The sequence below is a fragment of the Temnothorax longispinosus genome, chromosome 4 (genome assembly GCF_030848805.1).
Source record: "Temnothorax longispinosus isolate EJ_2023e chromosome 4, Tlon_JGU_v1, whole genome shotgun sequence".
In the NCBI taxonomy this organism is placed as follows: domain Eukaryota; kingdom Metazoa; phylum Arthropoda; class Insecta; order Hymenoptera; family Formicidae; genus Temnothorax; species Temnothorax longispinosus.
Genome location: NC_092361.1, coordinates 16,913,514 through 16,926,073, shown reverse-complemented (window position 1 = coordinate 16,926,073; position 12,560 = coordinate 16,913,514). Strand labels below are relative to the sequence as shown.

The 12,560-nt window shown below is 38.2% G+C and overlaps 1 protein-coding gene across 3 annotated transcripts in view; it reads left to right on the top strand.

Moving 5' to 3' along the window:
- LOC139811332 (putative odorant receptor 85d) overlaps nucleotides 1-11,877 on the top strand; it is a 53,212-nt gene extending 41,335 nt beyond the window's left edge. For 2 of the 3 annotated variants that reach the window (XR_011731606.1, XR_011731605.1), the window contains exon 11: nucleotides 25-2,518. The gene's annotated coding sequence lies outside the window, so the exon portion shown is untranslated. The other variant, XM_071775570.1, reaches the window with a different exon arrangement.
- The last annotated feature ends 683 nt before the right edge of the window (nucleotides 11,878-12,560 follow it).

Here is a 12,560-nt window from a genome sequence, read left to right as displayed (position 1 = left end):
ACATTACATTTTATAATCTTACAGTTATCATGTCACGAGAAACAATTACACCGCTTCGCGCATATATATGCGTGTGCGTGTGAACATGTGAGGATCATCCGCATGCAGTTGGAAACACTCGACGAACGGGTTGGAAATGTTGCGGCTACAATGGACGGTTCTTTCACAGCGTGGAAAATGAGGGAGAAGGAATAGAAAATCTCAAGGTGGAACGTCGGATACCAGAAGGCGGATGATTGTACGGTGTCTTTGAAGCGGATTGAATTCGCTCTCGAAAGGGTAAAGTTGAGGGGAAAACGGAGTAAAAGCAGAAAGAGGAGGTGGAAACGACGCAGGAGGGAGAGAAAGGATGATAGAACGGTGAGAGAAAGGACCGAGCGAACGAGCAAAGCCACCCTTTGAAGCGAACTGGTTAGTAGATGAATTCGAACGCTGTCTCTCCTCTTTCTCTCTCTCTCTCTCGCTCTCGCTCTCGCTTTCTCCCCCTCCCACCTCCCTCTCTCTTCCTTTCTCTCTCCCTCTTCACGGAGGAGTGTACAAAAGGGGGCGAGGGAGGAAGGTGGACGAGTACGCGCGGGGAATGAGTACAAACACGGAGATGGTAAAAGTTTATTAATTAGCTGGAATTAAGCGGCGGCTGGCCCGGTGTTCGTGAGAGCCGGCGAGAATTCCTCATCAAGGCGAAAGGAGAGGCAGAAGAAACGCAAAAGCAAGAAATCGAGATGGGAGACAACCTTTATTCCTCACTGATAATCTCGGACTGACTAATCGACCGTCTCGATGTAATTCTCGATGTTCAAGATATAATTGCGACTCCGTTTGTCGAGGTAGACTAAGGACGCACGAGAGAGGGTAGGTAACGCGCACGATATCCACGGGAAACTGTTTTTATCTGCGCACCTTGAATGAAAAATATCATACTATTACATATCAATAATTCATAAAAATGACATATGTAATGATATGACACTTCTTTTTCTTTATGACGGTATATTTATCCGTAAAAAAATGCTATGTAATCAATCTGCGTTTTCAATCAGATTTCACACATGTGCATGCAGCGGATCTATGTATATATTACGCTAAATGTTGTATCCGTTTGATCGCAAGATTAAATTACAAGGCTGACTAGATTTCGCGAAAATACATTACGCAGACGAGTAATTCGGGCCCAATAATCCTCTCTTTCAATTACCCCATACGAGCGCCATTAAATGACCATTTGTCTCATCGGCCGGACGAGCCATGAGAATTGCTCGGTCGACCGGCATTCTGCTTATTCATATTTAATTCACCTAGTACGTCAAGGGGTAGTTACGGGCGTCGATCGTAGGGGTTCGCCACGGTTAAACGTGAGATATTATACCGCGTTTCCGGGCGACTTCGGGGTCTATTGTCGGCGCATCATCGTTGATAATTGAGGGGCAGAAAAGAAGTAAATCATCCCTCCTCAATTTGCGAATTAGTATAACTCGAGACTTACGTGCTATTATTTGAGTAAATCGTAGTATACGAAATTACATTTTGTTTAAATATGTCACTGCTCTTATTTGATTCTGTTAATTATATATATTTTTTTATTTTTAGTTCTGTAATAATTTCTCATTATTGTTTTACAATAATGTATAATTTATTTTAGCAATATAAAACGTGTTTTTATATTATATAATAATAAACGAATAGAAAGATTTAAAACCTAATCATTTTAAACAAAAAAGAGTTTTAATTTTATCAGGTGCAGCAATGTCAATGCATTATTTGAAAGTAATGTGTTTTTAATTTATTCCCACAATATTTAGCTAGGATCTTAGATAATCTAGATAAATTTAGGATCTATTCATTCCACGAGATCTCTACAGATGGCACCACTGAAGTTAAATTTACTTAGCTACAGGATATTTTAATCAATACATGATACAAGTTTGCAAAAATAATAAATTAGTATTCCTAAAGAATAAAAAATAATTATATGTATTTCAGCGTTTTATAGCACTTACGCACATATGGTATTAGATAAAGTAAGGGACCATAGCATTTTGTTTTCCCCAGCCCCCTCCCCTCTCCTCAAGTTAGCTATTATCTAATTACGTACATTTTGGAAGAACGGGATATCGTTTCTGCATCTCATAACAAAGAGGGATTTGAGACGGTGCAACCCTCGCAAACTGCACGCGCTACTCCTCCGCGGCGCGACGCGACGGGATGAGACGAGCGTTTACGTTTGGAGTAGCCTGCAGTCCCTCCTTTTCCAAACAAGAATTTGCACTCTCTTCGTTACGATGGCCAGGCGTCTCTGCAAACTGCGCGAACGCTACGATAAAGTAACGTGGAGTAACGCGGTGTGTATATACACCGGGTGGGTGTATACTTCCTCCCACTCCCCGCGGGCTCACTCGTCCAACCCGGGAAGAGGGCGAAAGAGGACGAGGGAAGGAGACAGAAGGAGAAAGAGCGAGAGGGAGAAAGATTTGCAGGCCCTGTGGGCTTGTTTGACTTTACTTGCAGCTATGTAATTGAATATTATACCAGGCTACCTCGCTGGAAGGGTTGGAAACTCTTACGGAAGGGTAGGGCTCGGGGGCCGAGGATCCAAATGGTGGACGGGAGATAGCCCAGGAAGCCTGGAAGGAGCGCCTGATGGAGTGGTCCGTGAGAGAGAACCAGAAAATTAACTGAAAATCTCACGAAATCGCGAAGGACCCTCCGCCGCTCCGGTGAATGTGTTTACCCTTTATTATACTCGCGCATCCTCTCCTCTCCAAGCCCTCGTTCTTCTATCAGACTATCAGACCCGCCGAATCGCCTTTGCGTCTTCCTCCTTCCCTCTTTCAGTCCACCCCCCCCCCCTCTCTCTCTCTCTCTCTCTTTCTCTCTCTGGCTCACTCGCTTGAAATAATTCTTCCGTGTGCTTTTTATTATCTTTGCGTTTGTAACTTTTATTGCCCCTGTGTAAACAATATTTTTCTCGTGTAAAGAGAACTAGAACATATCTTGTAGCAATCCTTTTATTATAAATCCGTATTTGTATATGTGCCATGTGTATTAGAAGATTATAAAATTTTTATAAGTTATTTTCAGACAGCTAAATATTTGGAGGCTATAACGCTTTTTAAACAAAATGACTTTAGATAGAGAAAGTATTTTATAACTTTCTTAATAAAATGTAATAAGACAAGGAACAAACTCTTTTACTCATTTAAGTATTAAGTTATGTAAATTATATATGTAATAAATAATAATTAATTCACTTTTTCTATTTCATACTAGAATAACTTGGGATTTGTGTAATTTTTAAAGTTAAACAAACATACTTTTACTAATCGCGTCTTTTTCAATGTTGCATTTTGTAACGTCTTTTTAATTAGTGATACGCGAACTACAGCGCGGATATCTAGACTACAAAGCAAATTTGCAAGTTAATTTTTGGCCGTTTATTCGATTTCCTAGCTCTTTCTAAAGTAAATATTTCCGGTTACGCGTTTTATTGAATATCGCACTTGGCTATATCAATTGTATGCGAATATTGTTTGAATTACGTTTAAAACGTACTGCAACGCGGGCGTTACCTACGACGCACTTTCGGTGAGGAAATACGCGTGCATACACGTAAATCCTAATTTCAGTAATTGTGCAAGCTTCATTTATTACTTGTATTTTCCTCTATAAAATTAATGATAGAACAAAATTACGTACGCATACATTATCTTTCATTAAATGCCTGGCAATTATTTTTTAACGACAAACGAATACTTAAGTAGCCGATGCATATTAATGCGATTGCCCTATCCCGAGCACGCAATCGCATTAATATGCATCATAGAATCAAGCGTCTTCCGGAACCGATTACAATCGATCCTGAACATTATCGAATCAAATTAAGTTACACGATCGATGCTTCCAGGCTTTGACTAAAGCTGGCTTGATGAGACTCACAATCAGACAAATTTGACAAGAAACACATTTCAAGAAAGAATTATGCGTATTCGTTCACATACAAGTGATACAAATATCATGCACATAAAGTAAAAGTAAATTTTCATAGTACATTCTTGATTTTATATACGAAAAATTATTTATATTTTTGATATTGTATTGAACCGATTATTATACTTTATTATTATTCATACTTTTCTATATATTTCTTTTAAGAAATTAAAAGATGCTTTTTAATGTACTTGTTCAGAACTTATTTTATAATTATGGTATAGTTTTAATCATATACCTCTAATATAATTATTTTTTATAATCTATAATTAAAATTTTTCTTATAATTAGATTTACCATAGATATAGCGTTGCTTTTCCTAGAAAATTGGAAGACTAGCATGCGTTTTATCACACAAATAATGCATCCTCTGATCATCAAAAATGCACCGTGCAAATTCGCCTTAGGAGCTATGGAGAAAGCGAGGAAGCCCGACTCTCTCACTTTCTATTTCTCTCGCTCTCTCTCTCTCTTTCTCTCTCTCTTTCTCTCTTTCTCTCTCTCCGCAATGAGAGGGGATGAACACGCCGCTGGATGGTTGGTATACAGCGGACCGGTATAGTGCGCCGTGCTGGTCGATGGTGCGGCCCGTAACGCCCAGCTACTGCGCAACCAATGCGCGAGTCCACCATGTTTAATGCCGCGAATTCGCTCTCACCCTCACGCCGAGGGGGTTTGCCACCCTCGTTCCCGCGACGCTCCCCCCGGTATCCGAGCGTGCAGAGCAACCCTGGTGCCGACCCTAACCCCGGTCCGATCTGGTCCTCCACTGATTCTTCCTTCCACCACCCCCCGACTCTTCATCCCCCGGGCCGCCACGTACCTGGAGGCCGCATAACGCACAACAAATTCCCGTGTACGCGTGGCTTCAAACCGCATCATCAGCCGCCCCGTGCTACCCTCCGCGGCTTCGCGTCCTACCCCGCCGCCCGCGCCGCATCTCGCGGATTCTATTTTATCCCTGTTTATCCCCGTCGCGCTGACCGACCTATGCCGATCGCAGTCAAACAGCGCGCTTTTAACGAGTTTTTTTCGCAAGGCCCGACCGCGATTGTGCTTTTGGCCGACAAATTGCAGCGGATCATTAGCGAGATGAAAGCCCACGGTGCATCCCCATTAATCGTAACTGTCGACTATTCGCGACGCTGATTTTCCGCTCATTGTACGCTATATATTGTACGATCTGATTTAAAAAGGAAAAAAGGTAAACACTTTATATAGAGTCATATATAAGGAATATCAGCTGAATTCTTTTTCAATATAAAGAGAAAAGGATTTTAGTATTGTGAAAATTGTAAAATTGATTCCATAGTCAGCATATTATTTATTGTTACTTACAAATTCTATCTTCGGATTTTACAAGCATCTCTACCTTTGTCAATCACAGGAATATTCATAATTACTATAATCGTTCAATATTAATTTGCATTTTTCTAAAAAATAAATAAGTTGATGTTATATGGGACAAAAACTTCTTGTATGTCTACAATGTTATAGTGTAAACACAAGACGTACTATTTTTACATATTTTCTTATAATTATGATGTATAATCCAAGGCTAATGATTAAATAAAAAAAATAACTCTTTATTGCGAGAGAAATGACTTAAAGTAACAATTTTTCATAATATCATACATAATGCTTAACCGATCGACTAGAATTGCCAATTTCGGGGACTGACGCGGAGGTCGACTATTGCACCCGGAGGTCAGTGATGGTGGCGAACGCGAAACGGCCAGAGGAAACAAGAGGTTGACGTGGGCAGGAGTAGGACAAGGGTATACCGTGGAGGGCGCGGGGTAGGGATCGGGCCAGTACGGAGAAGCACTAGTAACGTGTATTTGCAGGCCGGCTCGATGCATAGTTAATGATTTGTCAACCGAACCCCCTGCTGGACCGCGCCACGAACCTGACTAGGCCATACATTATAAGTGACCAGATACCGGTGGAGTTGCCGGCCCGCACGACGCTCGCAACCACGTACATAGCGCGCTAATCAACTATTCATTTCTGTCGTTGCCTCCTGGCGCAGTCGTTCGATTGCAACAACGGTCCTCCGCAGAACCGAAAACAAGTGCGAATGAAAAATCCGTTTTAATCAACGACTCTCTTTTTTTTTCTAACTGTACGACGTGCACAATCCTACAAATTTTGCGCGCATTTCGTATTAACGGCAGCCTCTCGCCCCAAAATATATCTTTTGTAAAGTTCTATTTTATGTTTAAAACATAAAATAAAACTTTACAAAAGATATACTTTGTAACATGTTTTTCATTTTTATTCATTATTATTTTTTTTTTAATTAAAGAATGATCTCTTTGTGACTTTTTATTTCATTTCTGTTTTTCCGTCCATTACTATGTTAATAATAGCTGAAGATTAATGTAACCGATTCGCTTGTCCTCCGTGCTCGCATGTTCGTCTACCATGCATCGCGTTTACCTTCATGCGATCGTCCATCTCCACCCAACGATTCCAGAAAAAACCATGAGCACTCGCGCCGAAATGAAAAAAACCGTATATATTCACCTACACGCCGCGATTTCGATTTACGTATCGCGACGTGCCGTGCAGCCGCGCGTGAATTCGGATTAATCGCGATTTCGTGGACGCGTACCAATTCCCACATATGTCTCAAAGAGCTATGACCGAAATCGGTCGACGCGATATCCTGCAATGGAAATCCGAAATATACGTACATGTGTGCGTGGCCAAAAACCATTTTATAAATGAAAGAAACGGCCGTAGTGGAATTGGCTACGGAATATTGGAAGGATAAATCAAAACAACCTCGATGGATTGGAGAGTCGACGGTCGACATGTGCATTGGTTTTTTTTCCTTCCTTCTCGCTCTTTCTCTCTTTTTTTAATTATATAGATTCCTTTCTATTGATTCTGTCACAGGTTTTTAATAACAGGTTTTTTATAATTAATTGAATACGCTATACTAAAATCAATTATATCGTACGCTTGATATTACATAATTAGATTATTCACGGATAATCGGTGTTGAAATATACCATAGTAGCCCTCGACAACCCTAACAACCGATTAATGGTTGACCACATTATTCAGAAGGACTTGCGGTTTTTTACGAAGCCTCTATCTACCCCGAAGGTTTGCGGTTTACGATCACGCATGATTAACCCGAACACTATAAAATCACCTTTCCATGTTTGTCTTGTGTCTTGTTCCATATATGTGCTACATTTTCATCAAAAAGTTTTAAAGCACCTACTGTACTCATACTAGTTTTAATCATAAAATTGAATTGTGCCATTCTTGTTAACTAATATAACTCACTGAAAAAATCAATATTCTTTAATATATATTTTAGAGAAATTAATAAAAAATATATAAATAATAAAAAAAATTTGCTATTATTTTAAGTAATATTTTAACGTATACTTAGTACTTTAATTCATAGAAATATTATAGCTGCATTAATAATACGTTACTTTCTTTCCGTGTTTTATTAACATGAGTCATATTCCTAATGGATTTGTAAGGTAGGTATTTTCGATTCTCAATCATATGCTATTCCTCATAAATCTTTCCTAAAAGTGTTGTATTTAGTAATAAATAATAATAAATTTATCTATCTACAATATATATCTGACGTCTCTATTCTACATCATCATCAGTATTTTAATAGTATAAATTTCCCGTGCAAACCACAGATCATCACAATATTGAATCGCGTGATTTACGTAGGACAAATCGACGTTTCGCTTCGCGGATTATCCGAATAATAATAGTAATAAAGTCAGCAATGCCCGCGGAACGCAAACAGCGCGGATAAAGTGACATTTGCGTTAAGGCGCATTAACGCCCCGGACGTTAGTGCACGTCATTAATTAAATGTAAGAGCCGATGGAGTGGTGCGCGGTGGTTAGAGGCTGTAGACAATCTCCAAATATTTGCGAGAACGAATATCTTACCTAAACATCGGCACGGCGACGAGCGGCGGCGGTAGTTTGCGACCGCCGCGCTTAACTACAGACCCCCGTGCGCAAACGAACCCGATTTCTGAATGCACCGATTCGATCATACTGGAGAAACCGGGCCTCTCCCCCCCCCCCCGATTTTTCCCGTGTGATTTTGCAGCGCGCAAATATTTGTGACAAACAAAAACAAGTTCGACGTATCAAATCGCATTAGCATGGTTCAAAAATTGCACTCAGGAATTTATTTAAAACATTACGCCAAGTATATATGCGTGCACGTCACTGGGCCGAATAAAATGGAGCTTTAATACGGATTTTATTATTGTCATTATACGTAAACATGTTCATTGTCATAAATAAGAAATAAAAAAACCATCACGCTTCCATAAATTCGATTGCTTTACATTTCATGTGGAAGGTTACTGATGTAACCTTCCACAAAATATAACACGACACTGTCAAATTGTATGTGCAGTTACAAAAATATTAATATAAATTAAACATTGTATCCCTCGAGTTCTCAGTTGTCTCCGTTCTCGTTTTCACAATTTTTGACATACAACTTTACAATGGGTGTAAAGAGATGGCGATATGCCGACTGCACACATATCTTTTCGTGTACAAATCGATTCGTGGCTCTTCCAGGGGAATCCCCGCTGCGTTCGTGGCGCGTTTTATGGTGTTACGTAATTGTTCGCCTCGCAGCATGGGACGAACACGCCCCACCTGGCACCAGGTCGCTCATTTATCCTGGCGGGTCCTGACGCAGAACCCTGCCAGGCCCATAATTTCGTCCGTAATTTGTCATGACTACCCGGAGATTATCGGTCTCGCTGACAACTTTTCGGCTACCGTTTACAAGCGGAACTGTTGCTCCCTCCCTTGTAGGAAGAACCGTGAGCATGAGACGGATTAAAGGAATGTCATATACCGATCATCTCTCATCGCGAGACGACGAAGAACCGGAAACTCGACTTTCATTGTAGCGCCGATCGAATGTGCTCGATGACTCAGGTTTTAATTATCAGGCTTAACGAGCAGCCGACCGCGTTTGAAACATTTAAAATCCGCAAACAATTATCGAGGGAGCAAATAATTGCAATTAGATTTTGCGATTATTTCGAATTATTAGATTTTAACTGATCGTAATCGTTCAAGATATGATAATTAAAAAAGTAGTAATATATTAGAAAACAATTCCTTACAATAAACCTTACATTCAATAAATAATTTACCTGCTACTTGCACAATATATAATATATAATACCAATTTAAACATAAAAAGTACAGCTTTCAAATATGTTTAAAAGAAATTAACTATTAACATTATCTTGTCATTAATAAATTTTTTGTAAAAAAATAAATTAGTAAATTCAAACTCTATATTTTCAAAAATCTGAAGAAATAAAGCTAAACCTAATTATTTGATTATTGTTATATTTATTATATATTCATATATTTAAATAACACATTATATATTTATTACATTGCCATACATATGTTATGTAATTCGTATTGTAGTACGATTAATAATAATTTATTATTTTTTTAAGAATTTTTATTTTATATTTTAAAGATTCTTTTGGCAAATTTTGAAAATATCCGCAGTAGGCACTGCGTCAATGGATAAAGTGTTAAGTACATGCAAATCCGTAATCGCGATGCATCAGTCGGCGAGTCAGTTCCTGAGTAAGAAACTTTCATTCTTCGTTCCTACAAGAAAATCGTCGCGACGCCAAGCGTCGTTTGCCGAGCACACAACGCGATTTGATTCACTTGCTCCCTCGGCTTCTTCCCGTTTTTGCGCGCGTATATATGTATATATGCGGGACTCTACGCATACACATCTATAAGTTTATGGAGGGAAGGAGGGTAGTGCAGGTCGTAGTGTCACACGAGCATACGAAAGAAACGAGAGAAAGAGAGAGAGATGAGCAGGCGCACGCAGATAGAGAGAAAAAGACGGAGAGGAACGGGCGCTCGCGCGCGAACAAGGGTGTACGCGTGCTCTCTTTGCTTGTGTGTACGATGTCAATATTATACGACAAACACACTTAAATAGGCTTAAAATACTAACATCCACCTCGCGTCCTCCGCCGTTGTGTGAATTATTTGCGTGCAATGTGTGCGACTTTATAGAAGTGCGTTTAGCCACGTCGTTATGCCGCCAGCGCGGAAATACTCGCCCAAATTATACGATCATTCGCGACCACTTAGCTGCTTATGCATCCAGTTTCGTCTGATCAAAAGGTAGTAATATGACGTTATGTAAATCAAATGTACGTACAGGCACGAATCTATCTGTGGCTTTGTTTCATTCACGTCATAAATGGAAATAACAATAAAAGCACGAAACGCTTTAAATTCTCTAATATAACCAAGTTAAATAATGGATTTTATGGATTGCTTGTCACTGTTATCTATCGTGATTATTTTCTAATTATAGAAATTGTCTACTTTTACCCCATGTCTCTTACTTTATAAAAATTATTTGGGCATTATTATAATATATAATTATTCGTAAATTTCGTAGTATTAAAAAAAGCCTTGCTCGATTACTAATTTTTACTTTTCAATTTTATGAAAGTAGCTTCGAGTACAAAGGGTTGATAGTTCCAGACCTTGTAATTAAAGTAAAATGTAACTGCCCTATAAGGAAACGGTAAAAGTAGAAAGAACTGAAAAGAACCGGTGCGCGGCGTGTGAATCGAATGGCGATGTCTATTGCTGCGTGGAACGCAACATTGGAGTTGTAAGAGCTCTAACGAGATCAATGCTGAGATTCGGCACTGGTGACCGGTTGTTTGCTGATTGGCTTAAATCAACGTTAAGCTGATCCAATCCAATCCGTGCTTCGAGGCAAGCGGCCCCTTTTCTGCCCTTTCTGCGGAGCCCAAAAACTTTGGGGTGAAACGCCCGTACATCCCGATACACGCGCAAAAGAACAAGGCTACGGGATACATTTAACGATAGGATTAGAAATCGAGATTCTTGTGTAGCCACAAGGTCGACTTATCGATCAAGCTCACATCCTGCAGTTTCAACTTCGATCTCGCGATTCGTCAGGGATGTCCGGAAAAGCTTTTGGAGAATATTCAGGAGTATTCTTTATATTGTTTCGCATATACAAAAAATTTGAAATACTTTTTATGTTTTTATATATGAGATGTCCCACAACTATCTTTAATAACGTACCTATTCTAAAAATTAATTAAAATTGAAAATTCTAATACAAAAGTCAAGATCACAATAGTGTTTAAATTATAATCAAAGCCTATAGTAGCTAGCCTATAGTATCGCGAAACAAAAGAAAATAATGTACCCTACCATGTAATAGATACATAAGTGCAAAGATTCATTGTACAGCAATCTTTTGTAAAAATGACTATTATGTACTGCTTTGTACCAGAACTTACTCTATGTATTCTTATCTTTGTTTTATATAATTGGTTCTTTTTACTTACAAGTTAATCTGTTCTTGCATATATACATTTTAAATGAGTGGATTTGTGAGATATTATATTTATCTGTATAATTTATATTTATATATATTTATATATATGTTACATTAATACATCTATACATATCTTACGTATATCTAACATAAAAACGTCATAAAAATCCATTTTCTCAAATTATAATAAAATATAATCTATTACTTACGGATATGATGCGCAGCGGTCGAGTTGCAACTTAGATCTCCTTTCCTCCTCTTTTACTTCTCCATTGCGGCTCCTTCGCATGTCACTTGTACAATTCTCACTCGCGAAAACACAGTTAATTACGACCGAGCGTGTATTAATCACCAGAATACGAGACACTTCGTAATACGGCACTCCCGACGTTAATTGCACGCACGACACTTTACACTCCCGATGTGACGCTCACTTTATTGTATTGTATTGCGACGAAAGAATAAAGTGAAAAGGTATGCTCATATACGAAACTATTATCCGCTTGACATTAATTATATCTTATTAATTAGTAACGGCGAATCTCGAGCGAAGGGAACATAATTTATCAATGTACCCCGAATTTATGCCACGTAACTAAATATAAAAATGCAAAGTTAATTAATGGCTTACTAATTAAGCACGTCGTTTAATTTGCAGTCAATCCATTGGAGTCAATTACGTTCATTTACATTCCGTAAATAATTGAAAATTTTTAAAGTAAAATCTGTAGCTTCAACTTAACAATTATACGAAACAACGAGATTAATAAAATGGAGTTTGATAATTGAACGCAACAGCGTCCGAAGATTGTTCGAAAATATGCAATTGAAAATTCAGTATTATATATATGCAAAATGTAATTCAATTGTGTAAATTCAATAAAATGTGTACATTATAATTTATAACTTATTATAAATAAATAATATAAATTGATATATCAATTTTCTGCCACTTAAGTTATCGATCCGATGAGATTAATATGATACATATTATGCTCCGCGCTCAAAGATAGTAAATAATTATATAAATAATTATTAAATAAATTATATTTAATTATTAAAATTTAAAGCATGACACAATAAGATATATTCAAATTTAAGTAATCAGTTAATAATTAAATAAGTCATTATCGTTCGTAAGTAATATCGTATATAATTATAATTCCTAGTCTCTA